The sequence below is a fragment of the Schistocerca piceifrons genome, chromosome 5 (assembly GCF_021461385.2).
Source record: "Schistocerca piceifrons isolate TAMUIC-IGC-003096 chromosome 5, iqSchPice1.1, whole genome shotgun sequence".
Taxonomy (NCBI): Eukaryota; Metazoa; Arthropoda; class Insecta; order Orthoptera; family Acrididae; genus Schistocerca; species Schistocerca piceifrons.
Window position 1 is genome coordinate 76,257,623 of NC_060142.1, and position 14,887 is coordinate 76,272,509.

Genomic DNA, 14,887 nt, shown 5'->3' on the forward strand with positions numbered 1-14,887 from the left:
GGGGAAAAGGAAACAAACTTGGGAAGGTTTTAAAAGTGTTATGCATGGGTTCTTGGGCATCAGAAGAGTTGCAAATTACGATGGAGTCGTGAACAACTTGTCGGATGAGTATCATAGCTTAGGCTGCAACATGTCACCCAAAATGCACATATTCCACTCGCATTTAGAGTGTTGTAAGGAAAACAGCGGTTTAATGTATGATGAACATAAACGATTACACCAAGACATATCAACAATGGAACGAAAATATGAGTATCTGTGTTCTATTACAGACTACTCAAGGACATTCCTTGCAGATGCCGTAGAAAAGGATGACAGCAGACAAGCAAAGAGTAAGCCCCCTTATCTGTAGACGACCGTGCCTATGTTTAACGTATTCTTTTGTATTCATCTATGTTTGCGTTGTTAAGTTACTACATGAAGTCTGTTTACATCACGTGTCCACTTTGAAAAATAAGGTTCAGACACGCAGTATGCCAGTAATTCAGGTCAGAAATTTGGTTTCTTTGCGAACTAATATATCAACCGTGATATCTAGTTCACTAACTAAAAGAAAAGTAAACTTGCTAAAAAGACTGATAGCTCTCAAGATTAAGTTCAAATTTAGAGTGAGTCGATCTACAGTTTTCAGTTCTGTTGTTCGGGATAACAATACTGCCTGAATTACAAAGAAAAAAAAAGCCATAAGGAACAACAAATTACATGTATTTTTAGTTAACTGACACATAGCCCAACTTTTATCTTAATATTAACTGTAATTCTGCACGAGATTAGGAGAATGAATCTTTCCTAATCTCCAAGACAGATCACTTCATCAGAGCCACAGAATAATGAATATGCAGAGAATCTCAATTACCATTTGAATTAATACTTTACAGAACTCATCAGATGTAGATGTATGTTACCTCAAAGACAGTAACATAAAAGACAGAGAGAGAGAGAGAGAGGGAAAGATCGAGTAACACCACGTTCAAGCTGACTTAAACCTTGACAACCTGCCATTGTAGCAGCAGTAACCGATCTAACAACTGCGGCAGACACTTGTGTCACATAGCCGTAGCCAACCGCAACGCCGTATTCTGCTTACTTACGTGTCTCTGTATTTGAATGCGCATGCCTGTACCATCTAGCCGGCCGTTGTGGGCGAGCGATTCTAGGCGCTTCAGTCTGGAACCGCGCGGCCGTACGGTCGCAGGTTCGAATCCTGTCTCGGCCATGGATGTGTGTGATGTCCTTAGGTTAGTCAGGTTTAAGTAGTCCTAAGTTCTAGGGGACTGATGACCTCAGAAGTTAAGTCCCATAGTGCTCAGAGCCATTTGAACCATTTTTGAACATGTACCATCTGCTTTGGCGCTTCACTGTATGTAGATACATATTTGACAAAATTGAACGTCGAAATCGGTCCATGCTGCATGCAGAGTGACACAAGTGGTCATTCCCGTACACCATCTCAGCATCAAAAACATATCCAACTAGATTCGGATCACAAGCGACAAGAGATACATAGCACTCGTGCTGCGTCTCACGTATTTATTGACACGTAGAAACGCAGCGATACTTTTTGTGTGTTGAAAATATCTGCATGAAAGACTGAAAGCAAATCTACGTAACAATGAGAGAGGAAAGTAAAAAATTAGAGGATATTCTCTATATAATTCGTCCACCGGTACCTGACGAGCCGCCTTTGATGCTATTCCGTTTTACATGTGTAGGAGTCAGCCCCGGATCTACAATATTTCCGAACCAGTGCCTAGTGCAAAAATTTGATTGTGACACCTCTTCTCCCTCCCCCCCCCCCCCCGTCCCGCTTCGGTACATTTGAGATTAGAATGTAAAAAAATTAAAAAATCGAGTTTTCAAAAATATGTTCATTTTGTACCGTACATCTTCCTGAAGAGTTTGATATATAAAACATATGTGTTCAAGAATATGTAAGAATGTTATTTGGTCTTAGCTGTGCCAAAGTGCAGTGCTACGCCTCTTCACACAACATTCTTCTATTGCACTTCACTATATTTCGCTCTGTGGAATTCAATCGTGTATATTTTGTAATGAAAGTCATGTAACCTATATCCAGGACAGTGGAAATTAAAATGTCCTGCGGTGCCTTTCCTGCTCCCAGTCGGTCATTTTAACATCCTGCCCCCCCCCCCCCTTAAAAAAAGAATAAGAACTCTTCGGAAAATTTCCATTCTTTATTCCTATTAGCTACGGTGAAGCTTTCTGTTTCGCGCGATACAAAATTGTATATTGGATGCAAAAAACAAGTAAAGACAAGAGACAAGCAAGACAGTACACATTTCTTCAGTCCCTCTCTCTAATCTTGCTATAGATTTACATGGAGTGCTTTCCTTGCTGCGAAAGAATCTGCGATGGTTGAATGAAAAAAATGCCTCCACCTTCGTTAATTATGTTTGGATGGGAATATTTTAATAAATCAAAAGCAGAAATAATCCTTAGAATCTGATCTTTAATTACTAATATTCACTTTTCCCCATAATCACCAGCCAACTGGATACATTCCTGCCAACGATGAACAAGTTTTCTGAAGCCTCACGGAGAAAGTCGACACTCTGTTTCCGCACCCACAGTCTCGCAGTTCTCTCAACGTCTTCATCAGAAGCATGATGATGTCCCTGCAGATCGTCTTTCATTATTGGGAACAGATGGAAGTCAGACGGTGGTAAACCTGGACTGTATGGAGGATGCCATACGGTGGTGAGATTCAATCTCTGAAGTTCTGCTGTGGCGGCACGTGAAGTGTGGGGTTTGGCATTGTCATGCTGCAGGTAAACATTTCCCTTTTCCTTTCGGACCCTTGTTAGCCATCGTTTCAGAGTTCGCAGCGTTGTGAGGTAACGCTCTGAATTTATTGTCGTTCCACAATCAAGGTAATCAACATGGATAACACTATCTGCGTCTTAGAACACTGTGGCCATGATTTTTCCAGCTGAGGGCTGCGTCTTGAATTTATTTTTCTGGGGAGAGTCTTTCTTGTCGATATTCCATAGACTGACGTTTTGTCTCCAGGTCGTAATGGTGTACCCACGTTTCGTCTCCTGTCACAATTGAATTGAGAAAGGTGTCACCTTCATTCTCGTGGCGCGAGAGGAGTTCCTGGCAAATTTCAAGACTGTGCGCTTTCATTTCAGGAGTTAGCATCCGGAGTACCCATCGTGCACAGATCTTCCGATAGCCAAGCAAAGTAGTAACGTGACCCACACGTTCTTCTGAAATGCCGATTGTGCTTGCAGTTTCTCTCTGAGTGATACGACGATCGTCCTGAATCAATCTGACAACATTTTGCTTGTGAAACTCGGTGGTTGCTGTCACAGGACGCTCAACTCTTTGTTTGTCACGCGGGTCAGATGTTCCCAACTCAGTATCTTTAAACTTACTCGCCCAAAGTCGCACAGTACTCACATCAACACAACCACAATAAACTGCTTTCATTCTCTGATGAATCTCCTTCTGCTGTCAAGAATTCAGTGACTGCACGTTGCTTAAGTCGCACTGACCGACGGTCTGCGCAGGGTCCCATACTTTACACTGTAACAACACAAGCGTTCAATGCTAAGGCTTCCCGCCAACTGGAGCTGTAGAGAAGAGGCTACGGAACACGCCAGTACCTGCCGCATACCAGTGCTACCAACTGTTGAAGAGTTACGAAGGTGGAGACATTACTTTTAAGTCAACCTTGGTATTACCTCATCAAAGTTCGTCAAACGTTTTGCTACGTGAAAAATCAAAATGTCGTTGTCTAATACTGGAAATGGAAATGCCGTGTGGCTAGGGCCTCCCGAAAGGTAGACAGTTCGCCTGGTGCAAGCCTTTCGAGTTAACGCCAATTCGGCGACTTGCGTGTCGATGGTGCTGAAATGATGATGATAAGGACAACACAACATCAGTCCCTGAGCGGAGAAAATCTCCGACCCAGCAGGGAATCGAACCCCGGCCGTTAGACATGTTCCGTCGCGCTGACCACTCAGCTATCAGGGTCGGACGTTGTCCAATACAGAAAAAGCTGTTAATACGAATAGTTCCCTAGACTAGTGTGGTTTCTGGATTTGATTATGTTTTTATCACTGTCTCCTAGATAAAACGAAATAGGTCTTTCTAATATTGTAATGCACGCCAAATAAACGAGGCTATTTTGGCACAATGGTCATTGTTAAGTACCTCATATACTTAAATAACACTACAGAATTTAATGCATGAAGTACCAATATCAAATGCCTATTAGGCCTAAAATACTCAAATAATTTTATGTTAGGGAAACGTTTCATACGCTCCAGTTTGTCAAGCATAAGATCGAAAGCAGTAGTATGAAATTTTTATATGAATTTGGAATCGTCATGTTCTTCCATATAATTTGTGTGATGTCACCGTTTCTTCTCCTTCCTCGTTCTAACAAACAATCTTGTCATCACTAATCCTGTCCGTCCCTGGTAGCTGAGTTGTCAGTGCACAGAATGTCAGTCCTAAAGGCCCAGGCTCCATTCCCAGCTGGGTCGGAGATTTTCTCCGTTCAGGGACTGGGTCTTGTGTTGTCATAATCAGTGTCATTTCATCCCCATCGACGCGCAAGTCGCCGAAGTGGCGTCAAATCGAAAGACTTGCCGGCGAACAGTCTACCCGACGGGAGGCCCTAGTCACACGACATTTTTTTTTACTGAGCACTCTGTTTCTACAAAACATTCATGCCACTTATAAATTTTAGGCCTACTAGGAGGCTATTTAGACTACTTGGTACGGAAATTACGCTGAACTGTTGTCGCTGACTTCGATTCTTCAAACCAAAACACACAGCTAGCACGCTCGGGTCCAGTGTAGGCAGCCATCGTTAACGTAACTTCTGCTAGCGCTCCTTACGGTGCGATTCGGCACTAACGAACTACGCGAGAAAAAACTTGATGTATTTCCCTACAAATTGACACTACAATGACCTCTGTAGGTACTAGAATTAATTTATATGAATTTTCAAATTTGTAAAGTACTTTTTGAAGCACCTAGTTTAGTAAGAAAACTCTCTCTGTGGGGTTTCCCGAGAAACCGCCCACGAACTAATGTTGCCTCCATAAGTCACATCAAGCTCACCGTAGATCACATCAAACTCAAAAAAGAACCAGCCAATTTGCTACATCTGCCTAAGAAGGATGAGATGTGTAATAGTCAACTTTGATCCTGTATTGTAGGATAGTGACACTAAGACGACCCTTTTGTTGGGTATACAAGTGGTCCATAGCCCAAGGGCTACCCAAACCACTTGACCGTACCTTGTTATCACCAATAGAAGCCGAGGTATGAGCACTGGAAACCCCGTTTTTATGCACGGCGTTTTGGAACATAGGTACACACGCTGTCACATGCATACCGATTTCCACAGACTTAACGTTTGGGCATTGTGAGGAAGTGCTAAGTCGGAGACCGCTGGCCCTGAAGCCGGTCAACACGGAATTCCATGAACCGTCAGCGGCGGCGCGTTTGCTCTTGACACTGAGCCGAGAAGTACTTGAGCGCACACGCGTCTCACCTCGCTCCGCCACCGTTTACTCACGTGTCAGACAGACCACCCAGACTCCTCGTCACTTGTTCTAGCGAAGCACCCAGTCATCGAAGTGTCGCCAAAACTACGATGCTCTGAAAGGACTCTTTCTGCTTTTGTGAGGAACTACACTACTGGGTGGCCCATAAGCGCATTACCACCCTTTTAAAACAAATGCTTGGCGATAAACAAAAATTTAAAGTCAAGTAATATGAGATGGGAAAGGATGTTACCAACTTGGTGGTCATTTTGGAAGCCGCCGTCTTTGATGTAAGTCGAAATTTTCAAGAGAGTCATGTGACACATAAAACAGAGATGTACACAAAGAAGACAATGGTACCTTTCTTTTGAGAACAGCTTTATTTATTTCCGAGAACAAGGCTTGTCCCCAGAGACAGAAATCTAATGGATTTAAGCGTCAAGTTCGACGGACATGGAAAAAAAAGCAGCAAGGGTGAAAAAAAATTACTCTTACTGTTATACGACACAGCTGCTATTTTTATCTGATGCTTCAAAGAATTTCTGGAACTTAACCATATTCAGTTATCTATACAGCGTTATTCACAATTCTTATTACAAGATTCTACGGGTCGCACAGAGGACTTAGTAGGAAAACTTTTGATAAGGACCCATGTCTGATATGTGCAGTTTGGATGTAAAATAAGACTGAAGATCGGATCAAACCTCCCGCTTCACAGTACGCAAACAGCTGAGACAATTTCCCATGTGAATAAAACTGAAGCACAAATCCAGGAGATAAAGGCAGAAGTCAGAGCATTTACTTGCGAGCAAAAGGAGGAAGCGAAGATTTTGCTTCAGACTGCATGAATGATTAATTTTCCTTATATCTGTTACTTCTAACACAAAAATAAAGGCTGCTAGCGATCTGCTCCGTCTGCATTGTCAGCAAACTTTGTTGAGCAAGCTCGGGTATCTGGATTTCGTTGTTTTGTTGCCGGAAACACTCCTTTATGCCTTCTTTTATGTAGGTGAATACATGTAACTTGTTGATTAAAGATCTCTTCATCAGCTTGGTATGTGCAGAAAGTACGAAGGTGTTTTTAACCACAGCTTTAGAAATGCATCCCAAATTATTAGAAAAATTGCTATTACTGGAAGCAAAAAGAAGGAAAGAAGAGACAACTCGGAAAGTAATGCTAGTTTTGGCACACAAATTGATTGACGACAGTTGTTAAAAACAAGGCAGTAACATGAAAACCACGCTAAAAAGGAAAACGGATAGGAAATAAACTAATTGCTTCATTTATTTGGGAAAAAAAGCTTCATAGCCATCTATAATACAAGGAGATGGGAATCCTACAATGAACCAGATTACGCACATTACACTCAATCTGTAATGTTAAAAGTATTTTACAGTTTTTCTTTTATGCAAATTGTAATTTTTCTACTTCTACATCTACATCCATACTCCGCAAGCCACCTGACGGTGTATGGTGGAGGGTACCTTGAGTACCTCTATCGGTTCTCCCTTTTATTCCAGTCTCGTATTGTTCGTGGAAAGAAGGATTGTCGGTATGCTTCTGTGTGGGCTCTAATCTCTCTGATTTTATCCTCATGGTCTCTTCGCGAGATATACGTAGGAGGGAGCAATATACTGCTTGACTCTTCGGTGAAGGTATGTTCTCGAAACTTCAACAAAAGCCCGTACCGAGCTACTGAGCGTCTCTCCTGCAGAGTCTTCCACTGGAGTTTATCATCTCCGTAACGCTTTCGCGCTGCTCTCCGTTGGATCTTCTCTATCTCTTCTATCAATCCTATCTGGTACGGATCCCACACTGCTGAGCAGTATTCAAGCAGTGGGCGAACAAACGTACTGTAACCTACTTCCTTTGTTTTCGGATTGCATTTCCTTAGGATTCTTCCAGTGAATCTCAGTCTAGCATCTGCTTTACCGACGATTAACTTTATATGATCATTCCATTTTAAATCACTCCTAATGCGTACTCCCAGATAATTTATGGAATTAACTGCTTCCAGTTGCTGACCTGCTATTTCGTAGCTAAATGATAAGGGATCTATCTTTCTATGTATTCGCAGCACATTACACTTGTCTACATTGAGATTCAATTGCCATTCCCCGCACCATGCGTCAATTCGCTGCAGATCCTCCTGCATTTCAGTACAATGTTCCATTGTTACAACCTCTCGATATACCACAGCATCATCCGCAAAAAGCCTCAGTGAACTTTCGATGTCATCCACAAGGTCATTTATGTATATTGTGAATAGCAACGGTCTTACGACACTCCCCTGTGGCACACCTGAAATCACTCTTACTTCGGAAGACTTCTCTCCATTGAGAATGACATGCTGCGTTCTGTTATCTAGGAACTCTTCAATCCAATCACAAAATTGGTCTGATAGTCCATACGCTCTTACTTTGTTCATTAAACGACTGTGAGGAACTGTATCGAACGCCTTGCGGAAGTCAAGAAACACGGCATCTACCTGGGAACCCGTGTCTTTGGCCCTCTGAGTCTCGTTGACGAATAGCGCCAGCTGTGTTTCACACGACCGTCTTTTTCGAAACCCATACTGATTCCTACAGAGTAGATTTCTAGTCTCCAGAGAAGTCATTATACTTGAAGATAATACCTGTTCCAAAATTCTACAACTGATCGACGTTAGAGATATAGGTCTATAGTTCTGCACATCTATTCGACGTCCCTTCTTGAAAACGGGGATGACCTATCTTTTAAGATAAGTCGTAGGGTCAGTATTGCCTCATGTGTTCCAACATTTCTACGGAATCCAAACTGATCTTCCCCGAGGTCGGCTTCTACCAGTTTTTCCATTCGTCTGTAAAGAATTCGCATTAGTATGTTGCAGCTGTGACTTATTAAACTGATTTTCACATCTGTCAACACCTGCTTTCTCTGGAATTGGAATTAAGTCTGAGGGAATTTCGCCTGTCTCATACATCTTGCTCACCAGATGTTAGAGTTTTGTCAGGACTGGCTCTCCCAAGGCTGCCATTAGTTCTAATGGAATGTTGTCTACTCCCGGGGCCTTGTTTCGAATTAGGTCTTTCAGCGCTCTGTCAAACTCTTCACGCAGTATCATATCTCCCATTTTATCTTCATCTATATCCTCTTCCATTCCCATAATATTGTCCTCAAGTACATCGCCCTTGTATAGACCCTCTATATACTCCTTCCACCTTTCTGCTTTCCCTTCTTTGCTTATAACTGGGTTTCCATCTGTGCTCTTGATATTCATGCAAGTGGTTCTCTTTTCTCCAAAGGTCTCTTTAATTTTCCTGTATTCAGTATCTATCTTACCCCTAGTGAGATAGGCCTCTACATCCTTACATTTGTCCTCTAGCCATCCCTGCTTAGCCATTTTGCACTTCCTGTCGATCTCATTTTTGAGACGTTTGTATTCCTTTTTGCCTGCTTCACTTTCTGCATTTTTGTATTTTCTCCTTTCATCAATTAAATTCAGTATCTTTTCTGTTACCCAAGGATTTCTACTAGCCCTCGTCTTTTTACCTACTTGATCCTCTGCTGCCTTCACTATTTCATTCCTCAAAGCTACCCATTCTTCTTCTACTGTATTTCTTTCCCTCATTCCTGTCCATTGGTCCCTTATGCTCTCCCTGAAACTCTGTACGACCTCTGGTTCTTTCTGTTTATCCAGGTCCCATCTCCTTAAATTCCCACCTTTTTGCAGTTTCTTCAGTTTTAATCTACAGTTCATAACCAACAGATTGTGGTCAGAGTCCCCATCTGCCCCAGGAAATGTCTTACAATTTAAAATCTGGTTCCTAAATCTCTGTCTTACCATTATATAATCTATCTGATACCTTCTAGTATCTCCAGGGTTCTTCCATGTATACAACCTTCTTTCATGGTTCTTGAACCAAGTGTTAGCCATGATTAAATTATGCTAGCCTACCATGTGCAAATTTCTTCGTCTCTGCATCACTACTGCAGCCTACATCCTTTTGATCTTACTTTGCATATTCAAGTTTTGGTCTCTAGTACAATTTTTATTTAGGAGGACAAGGAGAGTTCTTCCCACAATTCGATTATAACCAATTCTCGGGCTACAGCTGATGAATCTATTCCTGTTATATTCTAGGTCACTCTCTCTCCTCCCCCTCGTCCCCCCCCCCACACCTCTCTTCTACTTCACCTTCCACCTCATGCTTCCCCTCCTCTCTCCTCCCTCACTTTACTCTCGGTCAATCGCCTCATAATGCCACTGACCATTCGCTGGGGATGGGAGGAAGGGGGGGGGGGGGGGGTGAGGGCACTGCTCTCTGGCAAGCAACAGGAAATATTCGAGGTCTGAACATTACAGTTAAAGGATCTTCATGAAGTGCCAATGGCAGGACTCTTTCCATTGTTAGTGGGAGTCTATATGTATTAATGCAGTGTTATTCTAAATGATGGACCCATTTTCAAAATTTCGTATTTATTCAAGAACAAATCCAAAACAAAGGACCTTTATACCTATGAAAAGAGGAAGTTTCAAAGTTTTTTTCATAATGTTGGATATGAATTTAATAATTTGTAATTAATTAGCTTTTAATAATTATTTAATAATTATAAATGTGATAAATTTTATAAATGTTCAATGTGGCCACTGTTGGCTGCACGACAAAGATCGATGCGGTAGCCAAACTAGTCCCACACACACGGAAGCATATCTGCTGTTACTGAGTGCATTGCAGCAGTGATTCGGTTCCACAGATCGTTCAGAGTGGTTGGTAGAGGCAGGATATAAACAGCTTCCTTCACATGATCCCGTAAGAAATTGTCACAGGGTGTGAGATCAGGAGGTCTCGGTGGCCAGAAGTGCAGAGCCAGGTCCTCAAGTCCCCTTTGACCAATCCAGTGCTGAGGAAGGGAGCCATTCAAAAAGTCTCATACATCACGGTGCCAATGGGGCGGAGCTACATCCCGTTGGAAAATTATGCCCTGGGGTCTTCCAGAACTTGAGGGAACAGGCATTGTTCCAACATGTCCGGATATGTGATTCCCGTTACAGTTCTTTCCGCAAAGGAAAATGACCCATAATCCTTTATACAGGATATGGTAAAGAACACATTGATCTTCAGTGAGTATCCTTCGTCTTGCAATGGTGAATGTGGATTTTCCAAATCCCATATGCAAACACTGTGTCTGTTGACTTTTCCACTAAGGTGGATCGTCGCTTCATCGCTAAACATTACGCGCAGTAGAACACTTAACAACAAAATGCTAGACGCTTATCTTTGTCATTGGGGTTGACAGCCTGCACATGTTGTAATCGGTACGGCTTGTACAAGCAAACGCCCTCTCAGAACTTTCCATACAGTTGGTTAAGGTCTTCCAAGTTCTCTACTGGCTCTGTTGGTAGACTTACTGGGACTGCGGACAAAACTTTCTTGAATCCGTCGGACATCATCCTCTGACACACGCGGTCGGCCTGTGCTTTTTCCTTTGCACGCACTCCCAGTCTGTTTAAATTGCTTAAACCAACGGCTAATACTTTTGCGAGTCGGTGGTTAAATGCAGAATTTGGTACGAAATGCCCGCTGCACTGCAATTTGCGACTCACTTTTCGCGAACTCAAAAACGCAGAAAACCTTGTGCTCCACAATCGCCATCTCACAACTGACAGTGGAACAGAATGACGGCCCTATTCCCTCGCGAACTCTACCGGCCGCTGCTGGAACCATCACCACCGCCCTTCCCCCCCCCCCCCCCCCAACCCCCCGCCTCCCCTCCAAAAACTTTGAAAATTCCCCCTTCATTGGTATAAAGCTTGTTCATTTAGGATTTGACTTGAATACATACGAATTTTTGAAAATGGGTCCATAATTTAGAATAACCCTGTATACTGCAAAAGGGCTGAGAACCAATTCTTCTTGTTACTTTAGTAGCTTCTGAGCTCTGACTCTGAGTCACTGGTTCCCAAGTGCTCAGTTGAAAAGATACTTACCGGCCGCAGTGGCCGACCGGTTCTAGGCGCCTCAGTCACGAACTGCGAGACCGCTACGGTCGCAGGTTCGAATTCTGCCTCGGGCATGGATGTGTGTGATGTCCTTAGGTTAGTTAGGTTTAAGTAGTTCTAAGCTCTAGGGGACTGATGACCTCAAATATTAAGTCCCATAGTGCTCAGAGCCATTTGAACCATTTGACAAAACACTTGTGTTGAGCGAAGAAGACTTCAACAATAGTATTTCTTTTGAGCAAGGAAGACTTTAACAATTGTATTTGTTGTAAAAATCCATCAGAGAAGTGCATTTACAGCCTCCTACACGAAGAATGAAAAGAAATGATAACGGAAAAATGTATGACAGTTTATTTGGATTGCCCAGCAGTCGGGAGAGGTGTACGAAGAATTATTGTTCAAAAAAATAATGGCAATGCAAGAGAATGGCACGAAGATGCGTTACCTGATTGGGCTCTCGAAGAAAATGAGTTGTAGCATCTGGAGTTGTCTCCCCAGTTTCACGTCCCTCACCAATCAGTCTCTACCAATGCACAAGAAGCAGCTGGTGCCAATGCAGTGAGTTGTGCAACCCAGGAAGCAACTCCTAGTCACATCTGAAAGTGATGATGATGATGATGTTTGGTTAGTAGGGCGCTCAACGGCGCGGCTATCAGCGCCCGTACAATTTCCCAACCTTTGCTCAGCCCAATTTCGCCACTTTCCTGGATGATGATGAAATGATGAGGACAACACAAACACCCAGTCATCTCGACATCTGAAAGTGTTAGTTGTCCACCCATTACTATTATTATTAATACATTCGTTTATACTTACGTTGCATTATTTATGTTCCAGCAGAGATACTATAGTTCAATTCTTTTATCTTGGCGGCTCGCGCATGCCCGCCCAGACGCGGGAGATTGCTGCGTTGCCAGTTGCAAACGACGCACGCGCCAAGAGAAGCAGCCCCATAGTGTAGTATAGTTCGCAAGCTTACGTGTAGGGGGGAGCGCGCAGTTTATGAAGTTAAGCCACCACGGCCGCATTAACCCTTTCGCTGCTACAGAGACGTGCTCCCCGCATTCCGAGCTGTGCACGATTTTGTCATCACTGCACTGCTCGCCTGTGCTGACACATGGTGTTCTGCTGCTTTGACACACTAAACATAGGATTTCACAAAAACTTTTTGACCCAAAAATACGATTTTTACACATGTTCTTGACTGATACCTTCCCCCCATAAATGACTTAATTTTGTTTCGATGTTCAACGCAGTTATTGTGCAGCGTTAAATGTAGTAAACCGTTGTACGAAATTTTGAACAGTTTGCAGAGGTAAAATTCCATAGCGTGTACTTTCCGTATGGATGATTTTAGTTGCCACAATGTTGAGAATGAAATGTGGACAAGATACCTAAATTTCATATAAAATTTACTGTATAACAATATCTCATTTAATTAAGTACCAGATCGGTGTCATTTGTAATATTGAGAAATATTCCGTCTTTCGCGACTGTAATAAAAGTTTTATTTATACCAGAGCCGTTTCGCTTTTTTCTAAAAAGATCTGATTAAAACAAAGTTGACGAAGTACACAAAACTGAATTGTGGACGTAATAAAACATAGAAACTAAAATATGTTGTCAGTGAGGCGCAGAGCGCAAACAATTTGTGTTTATCACAACTGACAGCAAATACTTGCCAAAACATAGATCAGTCGACGAAAACATTGAATATGATGATGTTGCCAAAGCAGCGAAGCAAAGAATTGTGTCAGACAATCAAGCAGTTTGCCAACGTACGAGCCGAAATTCTGCTCTAAATAATACTTTTAATACTGCCACACAAGAATATATCTCAATATGAATAGTAAAACAGCGACTGCGGAAGAGAAGATACACAAACAAAACAAATAACAAGAATATTGTATGTGTGCCTTTTCATTGTTTTTAATTGCTATGAAAAGAAATATGGGGGGGAGGGACAAAATTAGAAAAACCGAAAACTTATTATGATTATATTGAAGAGACAAAAATTATATTCAAACGAATGAAATTCATGAAGTAAGACGCTTAGATATTGTTTTTAAATAAAGAAAATATTAAGCTCCAAACAAGGTTTGAACTCAGATGCTCTCGCTTAGTAACCAAACACCTTCACCATTATGCTAACGCAGTTCATCATACTAGATTGCTCCTGGAGGACTCTAACATATCACGACAACCACTGTTTGAATGAATATGCATTACGTTTCGTCGAAGTACAATAGGAAATAAACAATTACCGCTGTTCTTTATTGCGAAAAAGCGGTTCGTGAGAATGATACAAACACCTTTCCTTGCTATCGTCTGAATTAGGCTTATTGCTTGTTTGGTTTAATTACTAATAGAATATGAAGCAATTTGTATAAAGAATGCTTTTTCCAAACTTTCTACAAAAGAAAGTCTGCTATCATGACATTGCTTTTGTTCAATTACTCTATTTATGACTGGACGTTTCTAAAACTGAAGACACTCGTCCATGCTCTGCACTGCAGTCGAACTTTGGCAACGTCGTTCTCTGTTCATTGGCTGACTGTATTTTGTGACATCAGATGCGCAGAACGAACCTAAACTCGGCCGCCATCATAAATGACGCGCACTATAGAAGAACTGCCGGATCAGGACACGCTGGTGTTGTCTGCCACGCCGCAACAGCAGCTGCAGCAGCCCGCAGTCAGTCTTCCAGAATTACGAGATTCCAAAAACGCAGCTGACATATGCAGCCCAGGAGCAGCGGCAAAGCAATAGCTTACCTAATACACAGCAACTGTTGCAAAATCTTGAGGACCATTTATTGCCACTGTCAGCAACACTTGCCGACCGCTACCGCGGTTGACCTTGCCTATTAAGGTGATGTTATTCTGTATAATATACAATCTAAATGCATGTGGTTGTAGATTTATTCTTAAATTGTGGATTCAATGTAGTAGTAATGCTTCAAAATCAGCAATGCGCTGGTATGAATATAATTGAAACTTCCTGGCAGATTAAAACTGTGTGCCCGACCGAGACTCGAACTCGGGACCTTTGCCTTTCGCGGGCAACTGCTCTACCAACTGAGCTACCGAAGCACGACTCACGGCCGGTACTCACAGCTTTACTTCTGCCAGTACCTCGTCTCCTACCTTCCAAACTTTACAGAAGCTCTCCTGCGAACCTTGCAGAACTAGCACTCCTGAAAGAAAGGATATTGCCTAGACGTGGCTTAGCCACAGCCTGGGGGATGTTTCCAGAATGAGATTTTCACTCTGCAGCGGAGTGTGCGCTGATATGAAACTTCCTGGCAGATTAAAACTGTGTGCCCGACCGAGACTCGAACTCGGGACCTTTACCTTTTGCGGGCAAGTGTTCTACCAA

General features: G+C 42.4%; 1 non-coding gene across 1 annotated transcript; it reads right to left on the bottom strand.

Annotated features, from left to right (window-relative positions):
- Window positions 1–14,527: 14,527 nt before the first annotated feature.
- On the bottom strand, window positions 14,528–14,602 carry Trnas-cga. The gene has a single exon. It is a non-coding gene; the product is annotated as a tRNA-Ser (tRNA).
- Window positions 14,603–14,887: the final 285 nt, after the last annotated feature.